Raw genomic sequence first — 19,206 nt, 5'->3', positions numbered from 1 at the left:
CAGTGTTGTTCTTGAAGCCCAGGTGAAGAGGAATGTTAATTTATACAAAGGCCTGAGGAGAGATGACTCAATCACTTAGAGCTGTGGATATTTTTGTAGAGAACCTGTGTTTGATGACCAATACCTATAAGGCATCCAATGCTGTATTATGACAGAGCAAGCAAGACAATGCCTTCAGTCCTCCATCTTGTGTTGTTGCTAAGGCCATTTCAGGTTTAATTTGAATTTGATCTTCTTGATGAATCCTATGGAAATTACTAAACTTCATTTCTAGAAACCCAAGTTCAAGATATCCTAGATGACTTATCTCAGCCTGTTTGTGCTGGAATCCCCTCTGGCTAACTGCTTATCTTAGATTGTATCAGACACTACTTGCTTCTGTGAGGCTCCCACTTCAGCTGCCTCTTGTGAAAATCTGGTGCTCAGGAAACTCAGTGCCCTTGCTAGCTTAGCCCCCTTACCTAGGATAATGTTTAAGAAGCAATTATTGTGTACAGTTGTCTCCCTATAGAGGTCTGTATGGTTTTTTCAATTTTTTATTAGATGTTTTCTTCATTTACATCTCAAATGCTATCCTGAAAGTCCCCTATACTCTCCTCCAATCCTGCTCCCCTACCCACCCACTTCCAGTTTTTGGCCCTGGCGTTCCCCTGTACTGGGGCATATAAAGTTTGGAAGACCAAATTGGCCATCATTGGGAAGAGAGGTCTGTATGTTAACCCTGATATTTGCTATAATAATTTACCTCTACCATTTTGGACCTATTTTAATCCAAGCATGCATTAAATATTAAATACTGATCAAGAGGTGGACCGATGTTAGGAAAATCTCTCCAATTTTCAAGGAAGAATGGACTCAGTCTCATGTTATACCCGTTTTTTTGTTTTGTTTTGTTTTGTTTTGTTTTAAGTGTTAAAATCAATTAGGCGACCACATGTTCACAGGAGCCTATTTTATTCCTAAAGGACTACACTTCCCAGCATTTGAAGAACTTATGTGCTTCCTGGGCTGAGGAGGCTTCCAGATTAATTTTGAGTATTACAGATGCAAACTATGTATCTTGATTTCAGGTGGAAGAAGGGGAAGTGCAAACTTGGTGTTCTGAGACTCCCTTAGGTAAGCTTCCAGACTGCTAGATGGTGAGTACAGGGTCATTGCCCACATCTGGGTGGAGCCGGCTGCTAAGTCTCTGGAGCTGGTGTGGTGTGGATCTGGGTGGTAAGGAGTAGACCGATCTGGCACCCTGTGCAGTCTTATTTAGTTGTACTTATTCCCAGGACCAGACAACCCCGATTTACAACAAGCCAGTAGGCCAATCCCCATTGATAGTTTCTGTGTACTCTGCTGGTGAAATGAACCAATTCAAGAAAGATTAGATTATATTAAGTGCCAGTTCATTTGGAAGCTGCTCTTGCATGAGTTCACTGGCCCCAAGCACCGAGTTAAAGGAAGTCCCAAGGTGTGAGGGGGCACAGAAAGGGGGAAGAGAAAGAGAAGAATCAGGCATGTACAGAGAGAGAAGGGAGAAAGAGGGCAAGAGAGAGAGACTCACAGAGACACAAAGAGAGACAAAGATGGAGAGACTGACAGAGAAGATTTATTCAATCAGTGTGCAGAGGAATATTAAGCCAGAACAGCAGATATGGCCAGCCTGCAAGAGTTCAGGAAGAATTAGAAAAGGTGATATTCTAAGCCTACATAAAATTGTACAGAGACTGGAAACTTCCATGATTATGCTAGGTAAACAGACTGTGGCCATATGCTTCAGAGAAGACAAATACCTCAGGTTAATAAAATTACGTAGACAGAGCTCCTTCTCTAAAGCAATGAATATGCTTGGGAAAGGTGGTTATGGTCTGGAGCCAGGACCTTCGGGGAAAGGTTGTGTCCAATCTTGAGAAGCCAACTCTTGCCACCACGTGGGGCTGTGGTTATTAGTCCCAAGTCCACTGTTGGCTTGTTCCGTAATGTTCCTGACATATCCTGTGTTCCCTGCGAACAGCATGGTTTTGATAGACCCTCCGGAGTTTGTTCCATTGTATGACAGTTGCGCTGACTTCACAGAAGTGTCCCCTCTCTTTACCTGTTTCCTCTGTAAGTAGTATACAAGATGCTATTCTTATGAAGCTTACTGCATGATATGTAGCTTGTGCAAGACTCATGTTGCAAGATATCTGATCATGCTCTGAACTCTGTGTGTAACAAGATTAAATAAACCATGGGTCAAGAAGTGCCAGAAGCAACCAGCTGACAGGAAGGGAACCTAGGATTATTAAGTAAAAGTCACAGAGAGTAAAAGGGAATTGGGAGCAAAGACAGAGAGATGCACAGGAAGCAGCATTTAGGTACATTCAGTTTGGAGGATGTCATTTGAGAAGGTGTGGCAGAAAGAGATTCCTTCTGGGATTTCACATGAAGAGAAAGGTGATCAGGTACTTTCTCTGCCTCTCTGCGCTACCCGGCTTCCACCCAGCATCTGGCTCCTGACACTTCCTTGACCAAATCGAATGATTTACAATTTATTAAAAACAACAGACATCTCAACTGCAGCTTTTATATTTTCCATCTTCGACTTTTGCTAATTTTCTCATCTTCTGGGACTTTCTGCTTAGGAGCCTGTCACTGAAGAATTATCTGATGTTTAGAACATTGTTGTACTTATGAAGTGATTCTGGAAATATCTTTGCTGTGGGAATCTCCCATCTGCCTAAGTGGTTGGAATTGCCTTCTGTAGTCCATATATACACAAGTAGATCTTGCATTGTAATAAACTGGTGCTTTTGCTTAAGCTTACAGCCATATTTAATATAGCGTGAGAAATTTTAAGCTTTAAACATGCTATCCTACAGTCTAGTACTCAACTTGATTGTTTAAAATAATTTTCAAAGAACAATTACAAAGGCAAAATTATTTATCTGGACATCTCATATTATCATCTTTTAAAATCTAAATTAATGCATAGCTATAACCTTAATTTATATAATTTTCTAAGTGGGCTAACCAGGATTTGCATGTATATCATTTGCTGAAAGCGTCAAATCTAGATGCTTAAATCATCCTTCTAAAATAATATGCTGTTATGGATATTGGTTGATAAACAGTGATGTTTGTAAGTGTCTGCTATCTTGATCAGTTGAAGGCAGTCACATAACCCTTTAGAGATTTCTCTGTACAGTATCCCATTCCTTTCCCACGTGATACTTTCCTTGCTGTTCCATAAAGACTGATTTTTCTTAAAGTCAGCTAGAAAGACAGAAATAGGTATGAGAGAGACACATACAGAGTATATACATAGACACACACACACACACACACACAGAGAGAGAGAGAGAGAGAGAGAGAGAGAGAGAGAGAGAGAGAGAAGACATATACACAGAGAGAGATTCAGAAAGCAGCCTTGAGGTAGTCACACATTCAAACTCATACAACAAACAGACAGGGTGGAATGTACAGGGAACATGAAGTAGAAGTTTCCAATTTAGATGTACTCTTTGTTCAATACCTCTGAGGGAAAGGCTTTCATTTCTTTCCTTAACTCATCTCAGATTCATTATTAATCATCAATGTGTTTAATCTATTCTCATAGGCAGTATCTATTAGCTGGTGCCATCATTTTTTTTTTTTTTTTGCATAAGCTTAATGTGGGAAAGTATATAATTCACCATGATGGAAAGCAAGGAGCCCTGCCATGTGAACGTTGTCCAAGGGCTCAGAATCATGTACTTTAAGGACAGACCCCCAGGTCTGGGCTTGTGTTTCTGAGCTCTCACCTCCATAATGAGCTGGAATCTATTTCAACCTGTCAAAATCATGACAACAGTTTTTGATCCTCAGAAGTCTTCTGAGACACCTGTGCCTCATTATAATCGTGAAAAGAGTTGATTTCCTAGCTAGAATCTCTAAAGAGACTTGGGTAATTCTGGAGACTTCTTCCTCTGCTTATGCAGATGTGCATGAATGTACATTGAGAATTATAGAGCACAATCAGGAATATATTTATGAGCAATTTTTTAAACAGTATCTATTATAGTCCTAAGTCTAGTTGTTGTCTCCTTGTTTGTTTTTAATAAAATCTGGACAGTGTTCCCAAGGTGTTTCTCTATTTTACTCCCCACACATTACAAGCAGGATATGATATTGTGCCATATCCAACATTATTTCACTTCATCATTTTCTTTGACTGAGGTGTTCCAGCAACTCTACAATGTGTTCAAGCCTGATATTTTGTTTCCCACAGGAACTCTTGGTATTATTTTTCTTTGACTCACAGCATTTTTCATTTCTTTTTTCATTTCATTTTTGTGGGTATTTCTAGCTACTTATTGAACTCAATTTTCATATCCTGAGTTGTCTTCATTTCCTTCAGGCATCTGCTATTATTTCTTGTCCATGAATCATTTTGTTCCTGTCCTCTCTGAGTTGATTGACATGCATCTCCTGATCCTCACTCTGAGTTTTCAGTTCTGTATCTTGGATATCATATAAATTGCTCTCCTTAGGGAATATATACTATACTTTGAGAGTAGGACATTTTAACATCATAATTTTAAGTTTTTGGCCCAGGAGTCCGGTATTGCAACATGAGAAGTTAGTCAACATAATTTGGTTTGAATGGCCCAGAACCCAGGTGCAGTGTCCTACTACATCCAGTTCTGGTCTGGAATGGCAGCAATCTTGTGGGGAAGCTGTGTAGTGTAGGCCCTGGGCATCCTGACAGCTGCAGTTGTGTGGAAGGCACCCTGCAACAGAGTTGGTGGAGTGGTATTTGAGGGGAGGGAGGGCCTACTTGCCTGATTAGGTGCATTTAGGAAAACAACCAAAACAAGCGAAAAACAAGAACAAGAAACAACCAAAACAAGAAAAAAAAAAATCGGGTCTCAAGGTTAGACATATCCAGCCAGGTGCAGCTGCTGGGAGTTACTAGTACTACTACATTTTTTTTTCTGCCTTCTTTCCCCTGAAGAGATAAAATTCCTGGTCAGTCACCTAACGTGCTGCATCAGGGAAGGTTTGCATACCAAGCTGGAATATACACTGGTGTGAAATGCTTCAGAGTTGAGTCCTGGTGGTCTTTGTGGTTTCAATATCTGGGCATAACACTATGAACTGGGTTTCATTGTAATGTTTTAATGACTTTTATGGGTTCCAGAACATTCTTCTAAAACAACATTGTAGATCCTATGCAGTATCTGTAGTTTGTACATGGAGATTCTCTTTGGTAAAGCCTTAAAGAGCTCTCCGAATTCAAATTCATCCATTCTTTCTTAACACCTGTATTCCTCCATTTGCCATTTTAAGAGAGTACCTATTTGCCAGGACAATGAATTTATATGCCTCCTCAGAGAGCTTTGTAGATATTAATCATATGAAGATACAGTGTAGGTTTGATTGGATTAGAAAGTTTACATTATAAAGCACCATCATATGGATTGTGGCTATTAAAATGTACTGTGTGAAGTTAAATTCTCCATTGAACATGAAGATAGGATAGCAGTAAGGTATCGCTGAGGAGAAGATCTATTGTAGGTTCTGTTAACCCTGAACATCACCAGAGAAAAACCAACTACAGCATGTGGGCAAGATTTATTAAATATTACATCCTGAGAAAAGACAGACTTTGGACACATGCTACAGGGAGTTTTAAAGATAATCACATAGTTCATTGTAGTTTCCCATGAGTCTTTATGATTTTCCTTTGTCTTGCACATGGCAGCATTCCAGTAAAGTACCTGGTTCGTGGGCAAGTGTTGCTTATTGGTTAATTTGAGGCTTTACATTCTGAGGGAGAAAAGAGCCAGAGCTATCTGGCTGGGTGTAGACATAACCAGCCCATGAGCAGAGGGGAAGGGGTATGGAGGAAGTGAAGAGAGGATAGAGGCCTGGGCAAAAGAGGAACCAGGAGCCAAGAAACCACCTAGCCAACAATGTCCACATGGCTATGTTAATAGGCACACCAGTTGTCCTTTTGTTCTGAGTTTCTCTGAGACCTAACAAGGTCCTGACCTGCCCTGGTTGCAAAGAGGTCTTGTTGGAGTTCATGTGCTTAGATTCTGTGAGTCAGAATAGATTTTTTGCAGTCTTCCTTGCTCCTCTTCAGGGTTCCTGGGCAAAGGACTCTGAATGTGTGTGAACTGTGTGAAGGAGTCTCACATTTCATAGAGAAACTGAAATTTTCAGAGAAAAAGAGACATTTTCTGTGGTATCTTCCCTTTCCTTCATTTATATCCTTTTGCCAGGTGTTGGCATTTTGATTTTGACTTATGAAAAGTTCCACATTCTTTGCGACCATAGTTTTCCCACATTCAGGTCTCCCTCTGCTTAGCTTAATCTGCTCACACTTAAATTTAAGAGCGAGCCCTGGATGGTAAAGAACAAACGATTCAGATGTGATAGAGGGATTTAACAAGGGGTGGGGTGGGTCCTGATGTGTTTATGAAAAGATAAAGAGAGAAAGAATATGTTCTATGAGGCTGTGGTGAAGTATGGAGGAAGGGGGTGCCTCAGAGGGCCCATGCCAAGGCATCCCTTTCTGTCCTGGGTTATTCCCGTCCCGCAGGAACGCACACAGGACACAAGTCAAGACCTTTCGTGGTTACACTTTATTCATAATCGTGAGGTAGAACAAAGAAGGATAGAAACGTGTTGCTATATATACCCACAGGTGTGACGTGTTAATACTACTGGCGGTTCCACCCACAGTCTCAAATGTCCCCGGGGACGGACTAGTGACTTGGTGGGCATTTGCTCCGGCACATGCGCACAATGGAGCTTTATTGGCATCTAGTGAAGGCACGTATTATCACGGCTTCCTACCCCTTTCCCCTGAAGGACCAGCCACTAGAGGCTGGCCATCAACACATGGAGAGAGAGGGAAGGGATTGGTGAAGGGAAGGTTTAAGGAAAGAGCCCAACAGGGCAATAGAGTAGCAGAGGGAAGCAAGAGAGCAAGAGATCAAGAGAGCAAGGATGAGGCAAGCAGCCCTTTTTATAGTGGGTCAGGCCTACCATTGTTGCCAGGTAACTATGGGGAGGAGCTACCTGGATTTTGGGCACTGGGCATGGGGAAAAGGGGGGGGGGGGAGAAAAAAAAACTTCATCTCACCAGAGTTCTGTTTCTCTAGGCAAGAGTCTGGCTGTGGGAAGCCACGGGATGTCAGCTCGCCCGGGGTGTGGCGGTGGCAGGGAAGGTGGAGGGAGTACAAGGGGCAGTCCTAAGTCTCTGGGCCTCATGGAGGCCAGGTTCTCAGTCTCCAACAACCCAGACACCATTGGAGATCATAGAAGAGCTGAGCACAAAATCCCCCCCCCCTCAGCCCCCGTCGGCTTGGACAGCCCTTGGGCAGAAGGGAGAGGAGGGCAGGGGGAGAGGTCACTGGGTGGTTCCCATGCTGGCAAGAGACTTTGGTCTGGTCCATGGCAGCACAGGAAGGCCTTCCAGCTGGAGGTTAGACAGGGCTATTTAGAGGAAAGCCTATTTTTTTTTTTTTTTTTGGTTTTTTTTTTTTTGTTTGTTTTTTTGAGACAGGGTTTCTCTGTATAGCCCTGGCTGTCCTGGAACTCACTTTGTAGACCAGGCTGGCCTCAAACTCAGAAATCCGCCTGCCTCTGCCTCCCGAGTGCTGGGATTAAGAAAGCCTATCCTATTTTTTAAGCATGGAGGGCCTTGATGAACAGAGACAGTCTCTAGTTTTAGAGCTTTATTGTAGGAAGGTAGAAAGAGAGAGAGAGAGGCTGGCCATGGTCATGTGGAGAGAGCGGGGCACAGAAAGAGAGTAGGACAGCTAGAGATGAGATTAAGAAAGGTAAGAGCTTAAAGAGAGAGAGGAGGGGCTAAGTAGTCCCTTTTACAGTGAGCTAGGCTATATGTTGTTGTCAGGTAACTGTGGGGAGGAACATACCTGACCATAGCCAGGAAACTGTCGGGGTGGAGTCTAGCCAGAATGCCAGGAGCTTGGGACATTGTCTGTGTGACTTATAGTCTCAGAATTATGGAGTTGGGGGCACTGTGGTGTCAGGCACCTTTCTCTGGGAAAGTGGCTCACTGTTCCATCCCTTGTAGAGTTTATTTACTGGGTCACCTGAGCAAGCCTCAATAAACCAAAATAGGCTGCCTTCCACAGCCCCACACCTGCCTGTTGCCAGGTAACTGTGGGGGTGGAATTTAGACAGAATGCTTACATTCCCCCATTTTGGTTTAATTAAAGAAGAAGAAATTAGAAAGAGGTGATGGTAAAGCAGCAATAGGGTCATCGTAATATCTGACTACTTCCGGCTGGTTTGGGGACGGCAGATCTCTAGGGAACCTAGACAAGTGGGTATGTGGAGTATTTGTCCAGTCTTAGGAGAGTTGGATGTTTCCTGCTGTCCAGAGCTTGTGAAGCTATGTAAGCCTAGGTCAGAAGGAAAATATCCAGTAGATCCATCTGTGTCTGTGACAGGAGACTGGAGCATCTGGAGGTTGCTTCTCAGGAGCTGTCCTGGACATGGTAAGTGCCTGGACTTGAGAAAATGTTGAAACACATTATTGTAAGTAGAGAATAAGATGAAGTGCTTTTGAGAGAAAGAAAAAATTTCTCTTAAGATGTATATTTGAAACCCAGAGGAATCCCACCCTTTGAAATAGGTAGTAAGTGGGAAATTTGGTCAGATTTTCTTATCTGGGTAGTGTCTATTTGGTCCATGAGAGGTAGATCTGAATGGGTTTCCTGTAATTTATAAGTTTGCAAAAGAGATAACAATATGAGTTAACAACACGGACAGTTTTTAAGATGAGCATTTTCGGGGCAGAAGAAACAATAATTTGTGATGAAAAAGTTGGGTCATATAGTGGAATGTTTCATTAGAGTTAGAACAAGAATAATATTAGGACAGTGTCCTGTCAAGAAGAGGTAGGTAAGGTAGTAACGGATGACATCTGTGAAAGCTTTTTCTAGCTGTCAAGGTATAGTTATCTTAGCTGTCAATGTAGTCAGAAGTCTGGGGAAGAATAAACAATACTCTAGCAGTCATACACTAGCCAATAGTTCCCTGTGGTCTCCATGGCAACTTGGGCAGTCTATCTTTCAAGCACAGAAGACACAGGGCTTTTCTTCTCTCTGGAATGGATAAATGTCACATGAGAAACAGCTTTTCTTGATTTAGACAATGTAAGTCATGTGACTCAGGGTATCCAGTTTTGTCCACTGTGTTTTTCAGTGATTATCATATCCGTGCAGTATCTTGTAGCTGTGTCACCAACTTCTGTGACCTCGTGGGAGAAACTGTTAGAGGCCTTGGGAATTCTGTCATAAACTTAATGATTAGCAGGCTTCTGACATGATTGAGGGCTCTATCAATTGGTTATAACCAAATAGAATTTAATGGCAGTAGGAAAAATCATCATCTTCCAAGACAGGCTGGGAAGGAGACTCTTAAGTCACTTTGACAGGTTGTGTAAGGAGAGAAAAGTACCTTTTGTATTAGTAACGAAACACGTGTCTAGGAACAGAATAAGAGCTGACAGCAGTGGGTTGAGATTGAATTGTGCTGCCAGGCAAGCCGTGGGAATGGCTTGTCTGTAGAGTGAGGGACTGGCTGGCACACACCTGTAGTGGGAGTGGAACGTGAAACACCTGAAGTAGCATGTTTTGTATCCTAGCAACATGCATGCTATTCTTGTGGAGTCACTAGCCTTCACTTTATATATCCTAGGCAGAGAGGGTATGAGAGAAAGAGGGAGGGAGGGGCTTTCTCACATGCACAGGTGCAGGCAGCCAAGACCTGTGTGGGAGAGAGCATGTGGGAAAGCAAGTCTCAGGCAGGATCTCTGGAAGGATGCAAGGGGCTTTGCCAGACCTGCTTTCAGGAGAACCAGCTTAAGAGTGGCTGCAGCAGGCCCCAAATAAGGGAGGTGGAGGGGAAAGTCTATGCTCTGGGTCACTGGCAGTCAGCAAAAGACAGACCCATGGGTGAGACACATGGGGACTGGGGATTAATGCTTGGAGCCAGTGCTCCTGAGCCACTGAGATAAGTTGTCCAGGCCTGACTTGGAATTTTCAGCCAAAGGAAAGTAAGTGTCTCAGAAGTTAAGAGGAAAGTCTCACGCAAGGGAATAAGTCCTAGAATGAGGATCATGGTAGCACAGGGTTAGCTCCAAGTTCAAGAACTCTTTGGTAGGTCCATGAGGTCATTTACTCTGACCAATGGGGGATGGGGTTTCCCAGGACGGGGCTAGGGAGTGTTGGTCTAGATGCAAACCTACAGAGTTTCTAAATCCCAGTCCTGGTACCACATGATGTGTTTATAAAAAGATAAAGAGAGAAAGAATAGGTTCTATGGGTGTGTGTGAGGTATGGGAGAAGGGGGTGTCTCAATGGGCCTATGCCTAGACATCCCTTTCCCCTGAGGGACCAGCCACATGATGGTATAGTATAGAACAGAGTTTATTCAGGGCATGGGGAGGGGAGTTAAGAAAGTAGTAGAGGTAGAGAAATACAGAGAAAGGGAGAAAGTAGAGAAGTAGAGGCCAGCCATGAACATGTGAAGAAAGGGGAAGGGAATGGGGAAGGGACGGGGGAAGGAAGAGCCCAAGAGGGCAAGAGAGAAGCAAGAGATCAAGAGACCAAGGATGGTGCAAGCAGCCCCTTTTGCAGCGGGCCAGGCCTACCTGACTGTTGCCAGATAAATGTGAGGGTGGAGTTTAGACAGACTACTAACAGTTCTCCACTGTCAGTAGAAAGAGGACATGAATTTGGTTTAGACAGATTCTATTTCAATAATGATTCTAGAAAATTTCACTTTGAATAATATTAAATGTGGTAATTTCAATTTCCTGTTAGAGGCAGTACAGATACCAATGAGTTGATTGCAATATTTGATTAGTTTTGAGTTTCTGAAATAACTGTTGCCCATTGACAATAGTTTCTTTTACCCATACTGAAAGCAGCCTCAGGCTATATGTGTGACAAGGCTCAGGTTTATACAGGTAGCAAATGTCAGTGGTAGTTTCCCTCACAGGGCCTGTGTCCTTCCTTAGTGGATTTTAGCCAGATTCTCAGTTTAGTCTAAGCAATTTTTCCTGAGGAGCGGGCCTCAGCTTGAAGAGGAAAGCCTTTTGTTATCCACAGATAGTCTTGCCACTATGATACTAGTGGCCATGCCTTGCCTGGCAGATTGAGATTGTAGCACACAGGATGCAAATCTGCATATGGCCTTTGATAACTCTGCCTCCTGCCCCAGACACTATGAATGCTACCACCAGGGAGTCCAAGATATTTGATGGCAGAGTGAACTGTGTGATCTGAGGGGTTTTTTGTGTCTGTAGATCTTCATTTTTCTGAGGTATGTTTCTGCTTTTCTTACATTCTTGAGAGGTTTTATACTGAGCAATGTCTAATTTTTACCACAGAGCTATAAATGTACCTTTTATTCTCATAATGCAATTGTTGTCTGGGAGGATTACTGCCTTTGCCTGTTAAGCTAGGCCTAGTCCTGGAAGCCTCTCATCTCCCTCCCTACAATCTTATCTAGACCTAGAGTGTTTTCAGCCTCTGAAATTTGCTGTTGAATAAGCTCCCCCTTTCTTGTTCCTTCTCAACTCTTTCTCTTCTTTTTTTTATTAGATATTTTCTTCACTTACATTTCAAATGCTATCCCCTTTCCTAGTTTCCCCCATGGAAATCCACTATACCCTCACCCTTCATCCTGCTCCCCAACCCACCCACTCCTGCTTCCTGGCCTGCCTCAGACAGCACAGTAGGAATTCCACCTAAGTGGTCAGGAACCCAAGGTGATTGGAACCAGGTTGGGAATAGGATCGGCATGACAGACAGACAGGCACTCATTGGTGAAGCTGCTGCTGCTGCTACAAAATCTTTACTTCAGGGTTCAGATTATATACACAATCAAGAAGAAACAATTTTCTCTTGGCAAATCACACATCGTAGTTCTTCTTCTTCTTCTTTTTTTTTTTTTTTTTTTAAGATTTATTTATTTATTATATGCAAGTACACTGTAGCTGTCTTCAGACACTCCAGAAGAGGGTGCCAGATCTCGTTGCGGATGGTTGTGAGCCACCATGTGGTTGCTGGGATTTGAACTCTGGACCTTCAGAAGAGCAGTCGGGTGCTCTTACCCACTGAGCCATCTCACCAGCCCCCGTAGTTCTTCTTTAAACCTAACACAAATATAGCTTACTAGGAAATTAAATCACCCCTCGGCACTCGCCTGTGGTTTTGCTGCCAGACTGAACTTTCATATTGACTCAAGGCTCTCATAACCTTTTATTTACTACTCTAATAATCTCATTCAACAACACATGCATTGTTAATCTAAACTTTGTAATATTTCTTGCTTATTTCTTTTATTCCCAAATATGTCTACTCCTGACCATCTAGAAGTATCTCCAAATGATAGGAAAACATACACCTGCCATCTCAAGGTCCACTGTTGCTCATCTGTTAGGCACACCAAGGAGCCCTACTTCTTCTTATTCTTTCCCATAGACTTAATTCTGAATATGTCATTTTCTTCCCCTTTTTCACAATCCATCTGACTACGTTCTTATCTTAACTTCCAGTCCAGAGAAGTGGAGTATCTGTTGGGTTAAACTTATAAGGGCCACGATATCTAGGTTCTTCCCACCATCCTCTACTCAGCTTCCCTAGAACTGACTTAATTCCCCCTCTTCACTGTTAATCCTAATTCCTGTAAATTCTGGATTTCTTCGTCCTGTATAGTTTCTCTTTTACTTCTTTTTTTTTTTTTTTAAAGATTTATTTATTTATTATATGTAAGTACACTGTAGCTGTCTTCAGACACTCCAGAAGAGGGAGTCAGATCTTGTTAAGGATGGTTGTGAGCCACCATGTGGTTGCTGGGATTTGAACTCCTGACCTTCGGAAGAGCAGTCGGGTGCTCTTACCCACTGAGCCATCTCACCAGCCCCCTCTCTTTTACTTCTGACAAGTTTATTAATGCCTAATTCTAATTGTTGTATTAAATTAATGTCAGTGCCCAAAATCATGTTTTCTCTTTGCAAGATCTGCAAAATCAATTGTGCTGCTTCAGACAAAGTCTCTGGTGGGATGACATTGCGGGCAAATTGAGTCAGGCTCTCATCTATTTTTGCTACAGACACTGGCGCCATGGTTGTGGACACTGTGGTCGAAGCACCCAGCACAGTTTCCTGGCTAGTATTTTCAATTCCTAAAACATCTAAAGATACATCTTTCCAAATCACAAAGTTCTTTGTATCAGCAACTGCCATCCAGGCAAGCATGCCAAGGACATTCTTTGTCATCCCAGAAGGGGACATGGGAGGGACAGGCAGACTGCCAGGGACTTCCAGGAGGCCTAGCTCCACAGAGCACAAACCTCGGGTCTGGTAGCCATTCAATGAATTTTTCTTTCATTGCTACACAGACTCCACTGGAGTTGGAATGAGCTTGTGTTCCCAATGGAGGAGCTGGAGAAAAGACTCAAGGAACTGAAGGATCCAAGGCTACATCTGCCTACGTAGCAGAGGATGTCCTTATCAGATATCAATGAGAGGAGAGGCCCTTGGTCATGGGAAGGCTCCATACCCCAGTGCAGGGGAATGTCAGGGTTGGGAGGTAGGAGTAGGTGTGTGTGGGAGCACCTGTACAGAAGCACAGGGAGGGAGGATGGAATACAGGGCTTCCAGAGGGACAAACCAGGAAAGGGGATTACATGAAATATAAATTAATAAAATATCAGCGTCAAACAACTTTAGCCACTGTGAAAATTCTCTGGCATTCATTTGTGGTTCTGAGAATGAAACAACTATTTAGACTTAAGTATGAACTAATACACTTGAAAAATATATTTGATGCATAAAAATATAATTGAAGCATAAAAAAATGTCCAAAGTAGATTCCACAAAGTTGTGTTCCAATTTGCACATATCTCTCCTGGCCTAAATCCTTGTGAAAATACACACACACACACACACACACACACACACACACACACACTCATGAATACATTCATTCCTATTAAGGTTTCTTAAAGCCTATCTACAAAATTTCTCTTCAGCATGAATTTATTCATATAACAGATACCAAGCAACAAGGCTTCAAGTCAGAAAAGTCAATCCTTCCTCACGAGTGGCATCATAATTTTTGAATAGATTGTTGACCCTTATCAGACTCGTTTCTTCAGAATCAATAATCTTGTGTGACTGGATATAAGTGTGTTACATAAGAATACTAGCAAATCCTTTATAGACATGTATTCCACTCAGTATGCATTTTTTTCAGATGCTCAATACTACAGTAATATGCAAAATATCTAACAGGTTCATTATGCACTAAAGTTTGTACTCTTGTGTAAAGGTATCAGGAGGTACAATTCAGGTACAGGTTCAGCTCTTTATTGGATAAGTTAACAAAAGCAGTTTAGTCAAAAAGACCAAAGCCCCTGTCGTCTTCGGACTCCTCGGATTCTTCCTTCTTTGCTTCCACTTTCCTCTCTTCAGCTGGGGCGGCAGCAGTGGATGGAGCAGGACCACCAGAAGGTGCAGCTCCAGGAGCTGGAGCAGGCCCATCAGCCTCAACATTGCAGATGAGGCTACCAATGTTGACATTGGCCAGAGCCTTTGCAGACGAGCCAGGCCAGAAAGGTTCAATGCTGACAACCGCTGCTTTAATGAGGGTATTGATCTTAACTTCCATGACCATCACCTTGTTGTCTTGCAGGGTGAGGGCAGAGTAGATGCAGGCAAGCTCGGAGATGGACACCATGTTGTGGACTGCTGGCACGGTGCCAGTCACCGGATGAAGTGAGGGCCTCACCCCAATGCAGCATTAGCAAACTGAACACATTAGCAGGGTTTCTCTGTAGACATCCCAATGGCTATCTTAGTAAGGTGACAGTGACCTATAGGGACCTGTTCTGCCCCATGCCCATGTATGCTTCTTCCATACAGTGCCTTCCTGGCTGTGTTAAATCACCAGTGCTGTGGACTAGATTCAGTCAGACCCTCAACTCTCAGGGGCCCCTTAACTGTCTGGAGAATCAGGGTCCTGGTACACAGGCATGAAGGAGTCAGCAGGGTGACAAACAGATGCAAACATAAAAGAGTGTTGATCTGAATGTAATTTCTCAAAGGAAACATCAGACTTATGATACAGAAGAAAATAAGGAAGTTAGGTGACACATCACCCAAGGTACGTTGAGGTTACCCGATGCTTAATGACTCTTTACACAAAACAGAAGAATGCATACATAAAGACTGAGAGGAACTAAGTAATGTAACAACTGAGACAAAGTCATCTCTATCTAAGGTCAGCTATATTCCTAAAAGCCAGGCGTGAGGTCGTTATGTTCCCAGGGCAAGTACTTTCTTGCCCAAGCCATAGTTCTAATTCTGATTTATTGTTTAGCCCACCACCAGCCAGCTCTTAGTAAATACCTAACTATGCTATGCTTCTGGGTTAGTGAAAGTATGTGCTAGGGAGTTCTGCTCTAGCTAACCTTCTCATGAATAATGCAATATTCTACTTCCTCCTTAAACCTCATCCCTACCTACTTCCTAAACCATTGTAAATTCCTGTATATGTGAATGACTGGGCTGTTATTCTAAGTGATTTTGTCAGGGACTTTCTTCTATTAAGTAATGTAGTCTGCCATATATAATTATAATAAGAATTCTAAATTACTTTGCTAAGTTTGCCCTGAGATTTCTAACTCTATGTAGTAGATAGTAATGCTTGATTTCGTTCACTCTTTTTCAATACTGGAGGTAATTCCTCTTAATCGGTAACATTCTTATGAAATTCCAAGCCCAGGGCCTGCTCAAGGGCTGGCTAGGACATTGGTGAAGGCCAGGAAGCAAAGTTCAAGCTAATTTAGGTATTTGACAAATCATTCCTTGGAGGCACTGATAATAAAACAATACTGAAAGAAAGCACATAGATCCATTCACCTATCAACACAAGGACAAGTTTAGAACATTCATGCTATGGGATGCCAAGGCTCCAGGAGACTAAGTTTCCATGAAACTTTTTGCCTTAGGACTTTTCCCAAGCTTTTGGGCTTGCCACAGAGACTTTACTGGAGTGGCTATGGCACACCAGCACCTAGGTTTGTAAGGCTCTGAAAGAAAGGCTTTCCACATTCCCTCTTCTGCCTCACCAGCCATGACTTCTGAACTTATAAATTTGACCATAAGCTACTTGTGAAGTAAAAGATGTTTAATTGAACAGAAGAATGTGGGCTGGCAATGACTCGGAAGTTAAGAGCAGGGGTGGGGTGTGGGGTGCTGGGGAGATAGCTCAGCAGTTAAGAGTGTTGACTGCTCTTCCAGAGATCCGGAGTTCAATTCCCAGCAACTACATGGTGGCTCACAACCATCTGTAAATGGGATCCGATGCCCTCTTCTGGTGTGTCTGAAGAGAGCTACAATGTACTCATATACATATATACAAAATTAAAAAAAAAAAGTTAAGAGCACTGGCCGGCTCTTGCAAAAGACTCAAAATTGATTCCAAGCATCATCATGGTGGCTCCCAAGCATCTGCAGGTACCTGATACCCTCTCGTAACCACTGAGGGCACCAGACACCAAATGGTGTTCATATATGCAGGTAGGCAAAATGTTCACACTTGAAAATAGACCAGAGAAAGAGATTTGAAAGTGGCCAGAAACATAATAATAACACTAATAATAATAAATCTTGAAATATATAAGAATAAACGCTGAGAGGGGAGTCACCGCTTCAGGCTCATCTATGAAGGGGGATACCTGCAGCAGATACCCTCAACAAACTCCCTGGTACATTTTCTTACATCACACCAAGAAAACAATCAAGACTTGGCCATGTGTCCCCTAAGAGTCTGACATTTGGCATCAGGGACAAAATGCTCAATACCACAAATGTGTCTGCTTCAGAGCTCTGTCAAGTGAGCTCGGTCAGCGCTTACCTACACACACATCCCATGAGGGATGGGAACACAAAGCAGACTGTTCTCAACTTTGAAATCTCACCTCTTGGAGAGCTGTAGCCAGAGAGCCTGGTTCAAACGCAACATACTTAGTAAAGCCTGTGGTCTTAGACAAACTCATCTGTCCTTCTGCATCCATGTATGTAGTACTGGTGTGTCCCAAGCACTGAATTAGCCAAGGCACTAGGGATAGAAGTGGACAAGATCACCATTCCTCACAGCAGGCAGCTGACATGTTCTGAACTAGTTTCCCCACCAGGGATGTTATAGTGAGACAAGAAGCCAAGGACAGGTGGCCATAAAGAGCCCAGGACAAGTTGGGACACTGTCAGTTCACTGAGAGTGAGCTACTGCCACCTCACAAGCCATCTCCAATCTTGTCACCACAGCAGACTCAGTACCATTGCAAAAACAACCTCAGAATATGTCTCCAGAATAAGCCTTGCTCAACAAAAAATAATCTGAAGTGTGAGGGAATTGAATAACAACTTATGTAAGTAGACACATATTTCCCACAGAATATTAAATTTAAGGACATACATTAACATTTTTAAAAATTGCATTTATTGTTGGGTATAGTGGCTCATGTCTTTAATGCCAGCACACAAGAGGCAGAGGCAGGTGGATTTCTGAGTTTGAGGCCGGTCTGGTCTATAGAGTTCTAGGACAACCAGGGCTAAGTCGTAAGACCCTGACTTGAAAAAAAAAAAAAATCAAAACGAAACAAACCTAAACTGAATTTTTAAAAATCTATTTTTGGAGGGGGGACAAAGCTTACAGGAGGCCATTTTTCCTTCCTCCAGGGATCAGGGATCCAGCTGGGGAGTAGGTACCTTTACCCACCAAACCATCTTGCTGGGTCAGGAAAACATATTTTTAAACATGCTACATATAATTCCACTGTTTACATGGAAACAGCAGACATTCCATACAAGACTCTGAACCAAGCACTGCTTTACTCCTTTGGATGATATTTTTATTTTGTGTTTATTTTAATTATTATTACTGAGGGTGGGGCTTGGGGTGTAGCTTGCAACCCACAGCCTTATGCATGGTAGACAGGTGCTCTACCACTGAGCAACATCCCCAGTCTTCAAGAGTAAACTTAAGCTCTTCAACTCATATAGACAAACAAATATGCCCAAGCCTTAGGAAGGGCATTGAAATTCTTGTGTTTACAGATGATGACACTGAGGAGTAAATCTGGCCGTGGGAGTGCACGCCTTTAATCCTAGTGCTCATGTGGCAGGTGAATCTCTGAGTTCAAGGCAAGCCTGGTCTACAGAGTGAGTGCCGGGACAGTCAGGGCTACACAGGGTTTTTGAAACCCTGTCTCAAAAAACAAAATGAAAAAACTTCTTTATTTTTATTTATGTGTGATGTTTCTTTGCACATATATCAGTGTACCTTATGCGTGCCTGGTACTCACAGAGGCTGAAAGAGAGCATCAGATCCCTGGAAACTGCAGTTATAGTTGGTGGTCATGAGACACTATGTATGTGTGTACCTGAGAACAAACTTTTGTCCCCTGAAGAGCAGCCAGTGCTCTTTTTTTTTTTTTTTCAAAAGAGGTCGTATTTTAATTGTAATAATTTTTTTGGTATTTATTTCATTTACATTTCCAATGCTATCCCAAAAGTCCCCCACACGCTCCCCTACCCACTCCCCCACCCACCCACTCCCACTTCTTGGCCCTGGCGTTCCCCTGTACTGGTTAGTTCATATTGTTGTTCCACTTACAGGATTGCAGATCCCTTTATCTCTTTCGGTACTTTCTCTAGCTCCTCCACTGGGGGCCCTGTGATTCATCTAATAGCTGACTGTGAGCAACCACTTCTGTGTTTGCTAGGTCCCGGCATAGTCTCACAAGAGACAGCTATATCTGGGTTCTTTCAGCAAAATCTTGCTAGTGTATCCATCCCATAATCAGCTTCCAAATGCTGACACCATTGCATACACCAGCCAGTGCTCTTAACCACCAAGGCATCACTCCAGTTCCTGGTTCCTCTCTTTAAAATGGGGCTAGCAGAAAGCTTCCTTACTTTGAGTGGTGGGGAATTAAATACAAATTTTTATTTCTAAAGCATTTGGAAAAGTACCTGGCGTCTCTTCTTGATGCTCAGGAGCAAATGCATTATTAGCTGTGAGGTGGGTTCTGAGCACCACAGACTGCACACACCTAGTGCTTTGTAAATCAAGGCTGGGGGCAGTGATCCCAGAATCCTGGACCAGTCATTTTTGGCCTCCTCGTGTTTTAAGAGAG

General features: G+C 42.8%; 1 protein-coding gene and 2 pseudogenes across 2 annotated transcripts in view; 1 reads left to right on the top strand and 2 right to left on the bottom strand.

Moving 5' to 3' along the window:
* The window catches only part of LOC110287984 (uncharacterized), a 517,828-nt gene that overhangs the window by 170,704 nt on the left and 327,918 nt on the right, over positions 1-19,206 (bottom strand). The gene's annotated exons all lie outside the window — the stretch shown is intronic.
* LOC147004083 (uncharacterized) overlaps positions 1-19,206 on the top strand; it is a 149,380-nt pseudogene that overhangs the window by 44,576 nt on the left and 85,598 nt on the right. The window contains exon 3 of the transcript XR_015047283.1: positions 1,071-1,116. The product of XR_015047283.1 is annotated as an uncharacterized LOC147004083 (transcript). The remainder of the gene's footprint in view (positions 1-1,070; positions 1,117-19,206) is intronic.
* Positions 14,397-14,741, bottom strand: LOC147004084 (large ribosomal subunit protein P1 pseudogene; annotated as a pseudogene).

The sequence above is a fragment of the Mus caroli genome, unplaced genomic scaffold (genome assembly GCF_978045245.1).
Source record: "Mus caroli unplaced genomic scaffold, Mus_caroli_1 scaffold_6, whole genome shotgun sequence".
NCBI classification, from domain to species: Eukaryota; Metazoa; Chordata; class Mammalia; order Rodentia; family Muridae; genus Mus; species Mus caroli.
This window is presented reverse-complemented; position numbering and strand designations above follow the sequence as displayed.